Source organism: Semicossyphus pulcher, unplaced genomic scaffold (genome assembly GCF_022749685.1).
Source record: "Semicossyphus pulcher isolate SPU_LCO1_2020_fin unplaced genomic scaffold, fSemPul1.0.p SCAF_11, whole genome shotgun sequence".
In the NCBI taxonomy this organism is placed as follows: Eukaryota; Metazoa; Chordata; class Actinopteri; order Labriformes; family Labridae; genus Semicossyphus; species Semicossyphus pulcher.
The window spans coordinates 2,299,904-2,313,435 of NW_027211615.1; the positions used below are offsets into that span (position 1 = coordinate 2,299,904).

The 13,532-nt window shown below is 42.4% G+C and overlaps 1 long non-coding RNA gene across 1 annotated transcript; it reads right to left on the reverse strand.

Annotated features, from left to right (window-relative positions):
• Positions 1-595: 595 nt before the first annotated feature.
• LOC138611428 (uncharacterized) lies at positions 596-9,105 on the reverse strand. The gene is made up of 3 exons (XR_011309611.1): positions 9,060-9,105; positions 1,467-1,511; positions 596-1,129 (listed from the first exon to the last, which is right to left on the reverse strand). It is a non-coding gene; the product is annotated as an uncharacterized lncRNA (long non-coding RNA).
• Between the last annotated feature and the right edge of the window lie 4,427 nt (positions 9,106-13,532).

A 13,532-nucleotide genomic window follows, 5' to 3' on the forward strand; every position in this document is an offset into this window, starting at 1 on the left:
TATGAGGGTGCTCAGAAATTCTATGAGGAAGGCGTGTTCAGTGGAAAGATCCTCTTCAGCCCATCTTTTGGCTATAAGGACTGCATCAGCATCATTGTTGCTGTACTCAGTGAACAAGTGCATCAGAGTCAGGTACAGGGCTTGGCTAAGCAGGAGACACTCAAATACATCACATGCTGATTGGCTGATGGAGCCCACCAGAGAATGCACATGTTTGGAGACGCTTTGTAGAGACACTCCCTCAGACAGCTCCAGAGACAGCGCACACAGCTCTGTGATGAACACCTGAGTGTGCTGCAAAGTGCTGAGGGAGGGGAGGGCACTGATCCAATCATCAAACAGGAGTCTGTCCAGTGCTGACAGGATGCTCCCCAGATCATCAGCTGTCAGCTGACTGAGACTCAGATCATGAACTGGAAAACTGCATTTCAGAGAGAGGATTTCTAGAAGCTCATCACTGCTTGATTCTTTGTTCACCTCAAACTCATCCAGATGACTTTTCAGAACGTCTCGCTTGGACTCGAATTCTTCTGAGATGATGCTGCTCAGCTGTTTCTTCTGCTGCTCTTTGGCTCGTTGGAGTGATTCCTGTAGTCTTTGATTCAGTTCTTCTCCTCTCCTCTTTTCTTCAGCCTCTCTTCTCCTCTCCTCTCTTTGTCTCTCCTCTTCTCTTTGCCTTTCTTCTTCTCTCCTCCTCTCCTCCTCTCTTTGCCTTTCTTCTTCTCTCCTCCTCTCCTCCTCTCTTTGCCTTTCTTCTTCTCTCCTCCTCTCCTCTTCTCTTTGCCTTTCTTCTTCTCTCCTCCTCTCCTCTTCTCTTTGCCTTTCTTCTTCTCTCCTCCTCTCCTCCTCTCTTCTCATACGCTCTTGATCTCTGATTGGCTGATTAAAGCAATATGCACACTCGTACATATTATGCCGGCCGACGCCTCTGTAGTATTCACCTCCATTGAACACGTATACATCCTGTCCATGAACAGTACTCCGGTAGTAATCGTTGAAGCTTGTACATGGTGGCAGGACACTGTTACACTTGTAACATCTCAGGCTGTCGCCCATGTTACTTTCTGATGGTGCATTCCCCATTTTTTAAGATTTATTCAGCAGTTAGGTGCGTGCAACCTGTGATCTCCTGAAATAGAAAAGAAAGCAAACTGAAAGGAATGCTGCTTTAACACATGAAGTCTCCTTACAGATCTTTTACTGTATTGGTGGAAAAGATCATTACAAGCTAGAGTAGCTCCAAAAATATGAATTATGAATCAAGTGAAGTTATATTAAGGTTATTTCCAAGAGGTGTATGAAACCAAAGCCTGTATTTCAGTGTTTGTAAGACTTGCTCAATCTATGACTGAATTGTCAACATATTGTTATGATTTTCTCTCTCCAAAATACAGGGCATAGCTGAATTTATTTGCTAAATCGCATGTTCTTTCCCTTTTCAATCTGCTTATCAAAGAAAAACCTACTTGTGAATTCTCTTCACACAGCAATGCTGTCCAGACATCTGGAGTCTGAAAGAATAAACACAGCAAACATTTTAAATTAACAGTGTTACATGGAATTCATGGACTGTATTGAGGACTGTATCCTCTGTACCAGGACTGCTGATTTACCTACAGAGCTAAACCAGTAGCCGGAACAGCTGTTTTCAAGGTTACTTTGTATTCATTCAACTCCTGATGGAAAATTGAGGAAGTTGCTGGTCTTTTTTTATTGTTATAGTTTGAATGTTTGTTTTGTTATTTAGAGAAATAAGATATTATGAATAAGAAAAACATTCACATTAAAAGCACAATAAAAATACAATTAAATTATAGAGACCAAATCCAACAAAAAATGTGGACAACTATATACTGTAATACATACATATAACAATCACTATGACAATCGCTGTGACAATCACTATAACCATCACCATGACAATAACTGTAACATCACTATAACATCACTATAGCAATCACTGTGAAAATCACTATAACCATGACTGTAAAATCACTATAGCAATCACTGTGACAATCACTATAACATCACTATAACAAACACTATAACAATCAATATAACCATCACTATAACATCACTATGACAATCACAATAACCATCACTATAACATCACTATAACAATCACTATAACCATGTCTATAACATCACTATGACCATCACTACAACAAACACTACAACAAAACTATAACCATCACTATAACATAACAATAACATCACTATAACCATCAGTATAACAATCACTATAACATCACTATAATAATCACTATAACATCACTATAACCATCAGTATAATAATCACTATAACGTCACTATAACAATCACTATAACATCACTCCGTCCTCATCCACAGTCCTTGCATCCAATCCCAAGCGAACGTCACCTGAAACTGGCCTTGCTCAACATCCGATCACTTAACAATAAAAATCTCATCCTAAATGAATTCATCACTGACAATAAACTGGATTTTCTCTGCATCACTGAAACCTGGCACAAACCCCTGGACTATCTCTCATTAAACCAGACCACACCCACAGGATTTACTTACATCGACAAACCTCATCCTGAGGGGCGGGGAGGTGGTGTTGCCGCCATATACAGGAAGGACATTAAAATATCCACCATTTCCACCCCTGCAGCCCACTCTTTTGAACATCTTGCCTACAAACTCTCTGGTCCCCCCCAAGCCACACCCCTCCTTCCCCTCTGACCTTTCTGATTTTCTGACTCAGCTCTGTGCCATTTCACCCTCCATTCTCCTCCTTGGAGATTTAAATATCCACATTGACAACACTGACTGTAAACCTGCCATAGAATATCTGGAACTGCTCCAGTGCTTCAACTTCACACAACACATCAACTTCCCCACTCACAGCCGCGGTCACATCCTGGATCTGGTCTGCTCAACTGGTCTCACATTACAACAACTCTCCAGCTTCAACCTCCATATCTCCGATCACTTGGCTATCACTATGGACATTGACATTCCCATCCCCCTCCCAAAAGACAAGTGCAAAATATCATTCAGAAATCTCAAATCCATCACCCCCCCAGTCCTTTCAGCCTCTCTCACTACTCAAATATCTGCCTCCCCTCCCCCATTTTCTGATAATACCACTGATCTTGGTAACTACTACAGCAACAGCCTCTCCTCCTGTCTTGATCAGCTGGCTCCTATTAAAACCAAAACCGTCTCCTTCACACATTCAGCTCCATGGTACACTTCTGAACTCCATCACATGAAATCACATGAGCGACAGCTGGAAAGACTCTTCAAGAAAACTGGTTTAACAGTTCACCTCCAGGCCTACTCCGACTTCCTGCAACAGTATAAGAATGCTCTCAACACAGCCCGGTCCATCTACTACTCCCACCTCATACACTCTGGCTCCAAAAACCCCAAGACTCTCTTCTCCACAATAAACAAACTTCTCAAACCCACCGACAACACCTCCGCACCCTTCACAGTAGATAAGTGCAACTCATTCCCGTCATTCTTCCAAAGCAAGATCAACAACATCAACAGCAACCTGTCCACCTCCCCTGCTCCTTCGACGCCCCCACCTACCTACCCCCCTCCACCCTCTCAGCCTCTGTCTCAGTTCTCTCCGTTGTCCCCACTGGAGCTCCCTAACCTCACGACAGGGATGAGAAGCTCCACCTGCATTCTTGATCCCATCCCATCCACTCTCATTAAGGCCTGTCTCCCATCCATCCTTCCACCTATCACTGCAATAATTAATACATCTCTCTGCTCCGGATTGGTACCTCAACCCCTCAAACTTGCTGCTGTTACCCCCATCCTAAAGAAACCTGGACTCAACCCTGATATCATGAACAATTTCCGACCCATCTCCAATCTCCCCTTTCTGTCAAAAATCCTGGAACGTGTTGTCGCAGCTCAACTTAAAACCCATCTCACGTCTAACACCCTGTTTGAACCATTTCAATCTAGATTCCGCTCACAACATAGTACAGAAACAGCCCTCCTCAAAGTCACCAATGACTCCTCCTCTCCTCTGACTCTGGCCTCCTCAACATTCTCATCATGCTCGACCTCACTGCAGCTTTTGACACTATCAACCACTCCATTCTCCTCTCCCGCCTGGAATCTTACCTCAACATCACCGGCACTGCCCTCTCCTGGCTAAGGTCATATCTCACCAACAGACAACAGTTCATCAGCATCAATAACTGCACCTTCTCCATTGCTCCTCTGTCACAAGGTGTCCCCCAGGACTCGGTGCTTGGTCCTCTCTTATTCATCCTTTAAATCCCCCCCTTGGTAACATCATACGCAAACATGGTCTCTATTTTCACTGCTATGCCGACGATGTCCAGATTGACATCTCCACCAAATCCATCACCACAGCAACTCGCTCCACTCTGACCAACTGCCTCACCAAAATAAAAACATGGATACAAGCAAACTTCCTCCAACTCAACTCTGATAAATCTGACATAATTGTCATTTGCCCCAAATCCCTCACTCTCTTTCCCTGCTGCTCAAACTCTGACCCATGCCTTCATCACATCCAGAATTGACTATTGCAACAGCATCCTTTGTGGTTCATCCTCCAAAGTCCTAAATAAGCTCCAATACATTCAGAACTCTGCTGCCCGCCTCCTCTCCCACTCCCTCTCCTGTGAACACATCACCCTTGTCTTCCAGAAACTTCACTGGCTCCCTGTTCCTCAACGCATCCAGTTCAAAGTCCTCCTTCTCACCCACAAAGCCCTCCATAACCAGGCCCCTTCATATCTTACAGACCTGCTCCACCGCCACGTTCCCTCCCGCAGCCTCCACTCCTCTGATGCAAACCTCCTCTCCCCGCCACACAGAACCAAGCACCAAACCTGGGGTGACGAAGCTTTCTCCATAGCTGCCCCTCCCTCTGGAACTCTCTACCCCAACACATTCTTTCTCATAGTTTCTCTTATTTTGTTTCTCCTGCTGTTCTTATTTTGTTTCTTTAGTTGTTTTAAATTATGTAAAGTGACTTTGAGTACCATGAAAAGCGCTATACAAATAAAATATATTATTATTATTATAATCACTATAAAATCACAATAACCATGTCTATAACATCACTATAACCATCAGCATAATAATCACTATAATAATCACTATAACATCACTATAACCATGTCTATAACATCACTATAACCATCAGTATAATAATCACTATAACAATCACTATAACCATGTGTATAACATCACTATAAGAAATACAACATCACTATAACCATGACTATAACATCACTATAAAAATCACTATAACAATCACTATAACCACGTCTAGAACATCACTGTAACATCACTATAAGTATCACTATAACCATGTCTATAACATCACTATAACAATCACTACATTACTTTAACAATAACTATAACATCACTACAAGATCACTAACACTATAACCATGCTTATAACATGACTATAACCATGTCCTTAACATTCACTATAACACTGTCTGCAAAATCACTATAACAAACACTCTCTAATAGCCCGACCTCTACAATACCAACTACTTACATTTTTTGCAGTGCTTTAGGTTAATGCCATTGCACTTCTTCTTCACACAATGCAAGCGCCAGGCTCTTGGACATTTAGACAAAATAGAGCTGAAGTCAAGACATGAAACAGCCACCTCACTCATGGTTACAAGTATAAACCAGCACAAAAATGACAATTACCAACATATGCAGAACATATGTTCTAAACAGACACATTAAAAACACTAACAAAATATTTTTTTGCATTTTGGAACATAAATACCAAACTTAAACAACTTAAACTACTCAGTCAGCACTAGGCGGCAGGCATCATGGGAAATGAGGACGTCCCCATTGCTGCCAGAGTGCGCGTCAAGGCTGAGCAGATCAGCACACACAGCGAAGGGAAGCATTATCTTTCCCATACAGAGCGAAACATTGTGAACAACAAACTCATGTTAAAATCACAGTTATCGGCCAAAGAAAGCTTGCCTTCAGAGCCCCGCTGTTTCTAACGAGATCCTGTTTGTACAGTCTGGCTCTCAGTTAGTTTTAAGTTCGATAATAATGAAGGCACAGGAGCTTTAAGCTTTATTGTCTGCTAGTTTCACAGCGGTTACACTCTAAACAACAAGCTTACACGTCTACACCTCCGTACAACCCCGCAGGAAGATACAGGGTTTTGTTTTCATAAGCCATCGTCGCGCTGCTGCCAGGTGTGTGCGTCTGTCTACTCCGCCCTCAGCACACCTGCAGCTCCTTACAGCAGCGAGTCACAGGCGCGCGGACTGTTCTCATTCACAGAACGGCAAATTAATACGTGTTGAGGTCCCTTTCACGCCTCATAAAGATGTTAAAGTTACGATGTTTCGGTGTTACAGACAGACAGAGAGAGCAGAGAGACAGCCATGTCACCGTGATGCTACGTGTTGATTGAGTACCGACCTGCGGACAGTTGGCTGAGCTCCAGACCTCTGCCCCGTGATAGACAGTCCATAGATCGTCCAAAATGTCCCAAACAGAGCAGAATAATAAGAATAGAAACAGACGAAGGGCAGATCCTCTGCAGATACAGACACCAGCTCACACTTCTCCTGGATTATGATGTTGATTAATAGGGAATATTTAATATGGAAAATATTGCTTACAAGCCTTTTATTAATATTATTAACAGTATCAGTCTGTCAGATGAGCTGGTCTGTGTTTAGTGACTTTTATCTTCAGCAGCACTGTGTGAAGGTGGGAAAAACAAGAACATCATTTTTGTTCCTCCTTTTGTGTGTTTTTGTGTTATACTCTATTTAATTTGATATTTTATTATAGTGCTATTTAAGCTGCTACAGAAACACTTTAATTTGAATGTCATGCAAATGTGACAACAACTTTTCAGATTTGGAATTTTAATATTTTAATTTCATATACATTTTGAACATATGTGAACATATCGGCCGATATATCCATATCGGAAATTTTTTTTACTCCCTAATATTGGAATCGGCATCGGCCCCAAAAATCCAATATCGGTCGGGCTCTAGTTTTGAATACTCTTATCAAAATGGGAACGGACAAATATGCTTCCTTTATGCAAATGTATGTTTATTATTATTGCAACATTCCAAAAGAATGACAAATACTGTCCAGAATATTCCACAGAATAACCTCAAAGGTAATGCAGGCTCAAAATATATCCTGAAAGCATAACATGGCAATATTTTCTCTCGCAATTCAGTTCTCACAGCACGTGAGCCGCGTGTGCACGAGAGACTTTATTAATGACGTAGCGATCAAAACGATCGATCGTTACCGAATGACATCTGCACTTTTATAAGCTTTATAAACAGCGACAATCAATGCATTTACAATTGGGACATACGGAGATACACAGTAGGAATGTTTACATTGCGTTACAGAACTGCATATGATTGTGTGCGGACAGAGAGCGTCCTGATGTCCTGTGACTCCTGTCACTGTTTCAGTGCTCTTCCTCAACAAGGAGAGCGGGCGAACGACCGGCAAAAAGTATGTAGCGGAAACACTGCCGGTGGTAAACTCAGTTCACATCGACAGTAAAAAAAACAAACTTCTGTCTTGTCCAGAGAACCATCTAGCAGGGCTTTGAGGCTGAATTCTGCTCGCTGTCCACAACATCACAGCTGCATCGCTTCCTGATTTCTCAAACGGCGGGGAGGGCGGAGAGTCATAATAATAGAACACGCGTGCGTTAATCGCGCGTTAAAATAATTAGTTGCATTCAGGGGAATGTGCGTTCACGCGTTATTAATATCACACCAAGCAGATTATATTTTGTCAAGCAAATGCAATCATTTTAAAAAGTAATATAATGAGCAAACAATCTTTTAAGCATATATAAGTAACCTCAACCTGTCAGATGACTTAAAGCATCAGTAAAATACTTCTGGAGATTCCCTCCATAATTTTGTTTTTGGTTTTTTGGTCTCTTCAATTTGTTTTGTAATCAACTATTGATAAAGATTCAATAATCGAATTTTAGAAGCCATCCCATCCTAAAGACGGCCTGTCAAAAGGACGTATGAAACAGAACACTATAGTTGCGCAACTTCTCCTGTTCATTCAACAGGGTCATTTCAGGGTAAACAGACAAGAGCACCAAAGGGCAAGATAAGAGACATTAAAACAGCGAGGATTTACACATAGATGAAGCGAGCTTTTTAGCCTTTCCATTCAGTTCTTCCAGGCATTTCATCGACTTATAGTTGGCAAAGTACATTGAAAAAGAGGGGTTACAATTTTTCTACTTATAAGTGTGAATAGGATATTTCCCCAAAATAATTATAAAATTCACAAGATCAGAAATGTTTGTATCAAAGCTATCCATAAATTATATCATATCATTGCAGGTAAACCAGGGGTATTATCAAGTTTAAGGACAACCAGCTATGAACATTAGACCAAAACAGTTAAGTTAGTGAACAGTAAAAAAATAGATGTTCAATGGTTTCACTTTCTGAGGAACAGAAGACACAAGGCTCCACATCAAATGTAAATGTTTGATGTAAAAAACAATTTACAGGAAAGATCGCACACACGATTTTAAAATGTGTTTCCTTGACTTTCAGAGCAACAGGACATAAACGATCAAAAGAAAAGAGTGTTTCCTCAAAGTGACCTCTGTGTTTACCCTTTATTATGCCGGAGTTGAAGTCCCCCATGTTTATCTGTTTGAAGAATAGACGAATAGTTTTATAGTTGCATTTTCTATCCAGCAAATATACCTCACCAACTTTTAAGGAGGCAAGAAAAGTGTAGGCAGAGAATGTGATCTATTATTTTGAATCATTCGAAGTACAGGAACTGGGGTCGCTTCTCAGATCGTACCCTTTTCGTATTGAAGGATCGTAGTGAAGGAGCAGCTCCGTCACTGACTGCATCAACCTTTTCCCTCTCCATCAGTGTCTCAAATCTGTCTGTAAAACTCTCCATTATCCTTCTTCCCCTCTCTGTTTCTGTAGCACGACCAAGGGTGCACACTTGAAAGTTCTTTTTTAACCTTGGCACACATTAACACAGCGTGATGTTTCCTTACCTCAAGGTGCGCTGCATATTGACGCCGCCATCTCAGTGTTTGGTGAGAGAAACAGAGCGATCCATTTCCGTATAGCCTTTTAAATATCCCGAAATGCTGCGTGGTCATGATGACGTGAGGTCGTAATATCATATCGTCTTTTATCGATATGGTAAAAGACTATGATAGTAATAACGCCCAGTGCTGCCTTTGACTTTAGAAGTCAGTCTGGAGTTTGTTACAGAGGAAGGGAACTGCTTGTAACTGCTTATTGAATTGCTGCTATTTTTCGTTTGTTTTGCAACAACCAAGTGAGTTTATGTGGCAACTCTTGCATTGTTTTCTTAGTATTTAGTGTCTTGTTTTGTACTACATGTACATATAATATCCAGGACAACGACGTGCTATAAACTCACAGTGTTTATTAACACCAGGGACGTACAGGTAACTGCATAAATCGTAACACACACACTGCGTCTGTGTACTTCAACCAAAACAACTGCATGCACTCTGGACCAATCACAGTCAATGTTTACTTCAGGGTCCCATAGGAATATTTGCTATCAGCTATAACATGTAATGCTACTTAACAAATCTCATGGATATTCTTCGTGAATATTACATCCCCCTTTCTTTAAAGAAAATGACCAGCGAGTATTACGTCTGAACTAAACTAAATAACATCAGGATCACAATAACATTTTACAGAATTTCCTTTTATAAGGGCAGCGATCTGCCTGCACCCTTTAACATGCTTTTATAAGTCCAGAACGATTCTTGGCTTAACTTCCCGTCCAGACCTTGTCTGATATGGGGCAGTAGGAGTGGCTGTCTCACTTGATGTCTGTGAGGTGTGAATTTTGGTGCTATGTGGTGCATGTTGTATGTTGTGGTTGTTGTGTTGCTTCTCAGACATCGATGATGCACAGATGATGAAAAGAACTTCCGTTGACACCGACTTGTTTGTATAAGCATAGGTTTATTACAAAGAATCAGCATCAGACAGGTTTCATGAATACCTGGGAGATCATCACGGCCAAATAGTGTCTCCCCCAATTACAGTTCTACATGCACTTATATATGTTGGGGGTGTGTATATGTTTCTTCTTCTTTACTATAACAGGACAAGGACCCTCAGACTGTCAGACTGGGGGTCGCTAGATGCATCACCTAATAAGGAGTGAACCTCCTCTCAGTGTACATTATGTTCCTTACATCATTGTACAAACAGAGCACATGAACATATTTACGACTCTTACACAGGACCCTACAGAATCCTCCACGTAAGCATTTTCACCTCAGGTAAGATACTTCAGTAGCTTTCGTCAGTGTGGGTGTTATGTGTTTCTTTTGTGTCAAGAAGGTGACGTCTGTTCCTTCGGTACTCCTGTCCTTCAGCTGTGCGTATGTGATAAGATCTGTCAGTGTCCATTATCCTGGAATCTGATGTTTTGTCCTTCTTGCAGTGTTGACATCGGCTTAGCTGATCTGTTGTAGTACCTTTTCTGATGCTGTTGTCTGTGGAATCTCTTAGCATGAGCATCCTTGTGGCTGACCACCTTGGGCTGCAGCTGCTGATGGGTCCTTGGCAGGATAGAGCGTAAGCAACGGCTCATCAGTAACTGGGCTGGTGATCTGAAACTGTCAACCGGGGTGTTTCGATACTCAAGGAGACTCAAATAGGGGTCTTTTGATCAGCTTTGGCTTTTTGCATAAGCGATTTGGCAATCTGCACAGATTTCTTTGCAAGGCCATTGCTTTGTGGGTAGTGCGGGCTGGTGGTTATATGAGTGAACTCCCAGGTTCAAACTCTCTGCATTTGTACTGAGGTCCATTATCTGATTCAAGAAGTTTCTGGTATGCCATGTCTGGTGAAGGCTGCTTTCAACTTGTGTATTATAGCGGAGACTGTTGTGCTGTGTAGCTTGTCCAGCTCAAAATACCTGCTGTAATAGTCTACTGTGACCAGATAGTTCTCATTGTTCCATGTGAACAAATCAGTAGCAACTGTTTGCCATGGTCTGTCTGGGATCTTGTGGCATATCATGGGCTCCTTAGTGTTGCAAGGTCTGTGTTCGAGACAGGTGGGGCACTTTACCACCATTTCCTCGATCTGCTTGTTCATTCTAGGCCAAAACAGGATGTCACGGGCTCTCTGTTTGCACTTTTCTATGCGACCTGCATGGATGCGGGACAACATCTCTGCACGCAGTGAGGTAGGGATTATTATTTTCTCACCTTTGAATACGATGTCATTTATTTGTGAAAGTTCATCTTGATGATTCCAGTATTCTGCTATGCTCTGGGGGCACATTCTCCTCTCGTCAGGCCATCCTTCTTCAATTGCCTTTCTTAGTAGAATAAACTGTGTGTCTTTTCCAGTCTCTGCTTTGATCTCTTTCAGTTTTGTGTCACTGACAGGTAAGCTGCTGTATACTGTGTGTACCTGCATGTCCATGCCTTCACTGAGGCTGTTGTCCTGGTCAGTCAGTGACTTCCTGGAGAGGGCATCTGCAGGAATGTCCTTGCCTGGTCTGTGGATTGTGGTAAAATCATACTTCTGTAATTGCAGCATCATCCTCTGTAGTCTTGGAGGCGCTGCTGCGAGTGGTTTTTGCATAATGGACTCAAGTGGCTTGTGGTCACTTTCCACAATGATGTGACAGCCATAGACGTACTGGTGAAAGCTCTTTTTGTACCCGAGACAATATGACTTCACTGTAGAGACTTGGATGCATAACCAATGGGCTTTGCCTCTTGTAGTAGGACTGCACCTAGTCCATACTTAGATGCATGGACTTGCAGTCTGAGCTCTTTGCTGGGGTGAAAAATGTGTTAAAACTGGGCCTGGCTCTCATGTAATTAGCTCTTTCATCTTCCTGAATGCTTCGTCATGCTGTGCGTCCCACATGAATTCACTTGACTCTTTTAACAGGTGACGCATGGGTGCGTTGATGTCTGAGAGCATTGGGGCAAACTTCAACAAATAATTAACCATGCCAAGGATTGTTTCCAGCTCACCTTTGTCTTTCGGTGGCTCCATGTCTCTTATAGCTGCAATCTTGGCTGGATCTGGTTTGATTCCATCCTTAATGATGCGGTGCCAAAAGTAGCTGACCTCAGTGGCACAGATTGTGCTCTTCTCCGGGTTGAGCTTAACCCCTCGCTCTCTGGAGCGCTGAAGCCTTGCACAGAGGTTTTTGTCATGCTCTTCCTTGTTTCTACCATCGAATTGACCCATTCAGTTGGTTCAGTGACTTTTCTGATGATCTGCTGTTTCTCCATGTTCTGTAGCTCCACTTTCAGGCGGTCACATAGGGGGAGAGGGACATGCCTCGGTGGGTGGACTACAGGTGTCGCACCAGGGTCAATGTGGATTGTGCACTCACCCGGAAACAGTCCTATTCCTATGAAGACATCTGCAAACTCCTTCATGATTGGTACCTCAGATGTGCCAGCTATGGATAATATGAGTTTAATGAGTCCAAAGTCCAGACATGGGTTTAGTCCTAACACTGGGGGTGCATGTGTGTCAACAACATGGATGCTCAGCATTAGTGGTGTGTCTTTGTACTGACAATTCATGTTACATTTGCATCTGAGAACTAGTTTCTCACCACCATAGCCAGTGGGCGAGTTGAGGGCTGTAGTACATGCTGTATTCCCAATTTTCTGAAAACACGTGTAGGAATGACATTAGCTGAAGCTCCAGTGTCTAACTTGAAGCTGACTAAGTTTTTGTTTGGGCTAATATTCACATCTGCAAATGCATGTTCTTTACCCATAGTGTCATTCCCTCTTGTCACTTCATCAATAAAGAAGTCTGTGTTGTCTGTGCTTTTGTCTGACTCATTTTCACTCACTGTGTGCACTGCTTTTCCTTGCTTGGAACGACACACCTTTGCAAAATGGTTCCATTTGCTGCATATCTTGCACTGCTTTCCTTTTGCTGGGCAGCTGTCTTTTGCTCCGTGAGCCTTGTTCCCACAGTAGCCACATGCTTTAGGGCGCTCTCTGTCTCCCTCTGTGTTGTTCCGGTGTCCTTTGGTCCTGTCGTGGTGCATTTTCCAATGTGCATTCTTTGAAGGTTGCCGACCGATTGCATGTACAGTCTGTTCATACGGCCCACTGTTGTTGCCAGCAATAGTTTTAAGCTGTGCTTGTGCTATTTCATGAGACCTGGCAATGTCTATTGCTTTATCCAAAGTGAAGTCAGAGCCGACGTTCAGTAGCTTTTCTCTGACTCTTGGTCAGACTCTGGTGAGTGGATTCCAAAAACCACACGGTCTCTTATCATCTCTTCACTGTTAGCATAGTTACAGTCTTTCACAAGCAGTCTCAAATCTGTCACAAACTGCTCAAACGGCTCGTTAACGCCTTGTACTTTTTCATGAAATTTATAACAGGCGAATAGAACATTTGTCTTCGGCATGGCATATGCTTCAAAGCGGTCATAGTATGATTTAAGTACTTTACTTTCATCTGCTGTGAGTG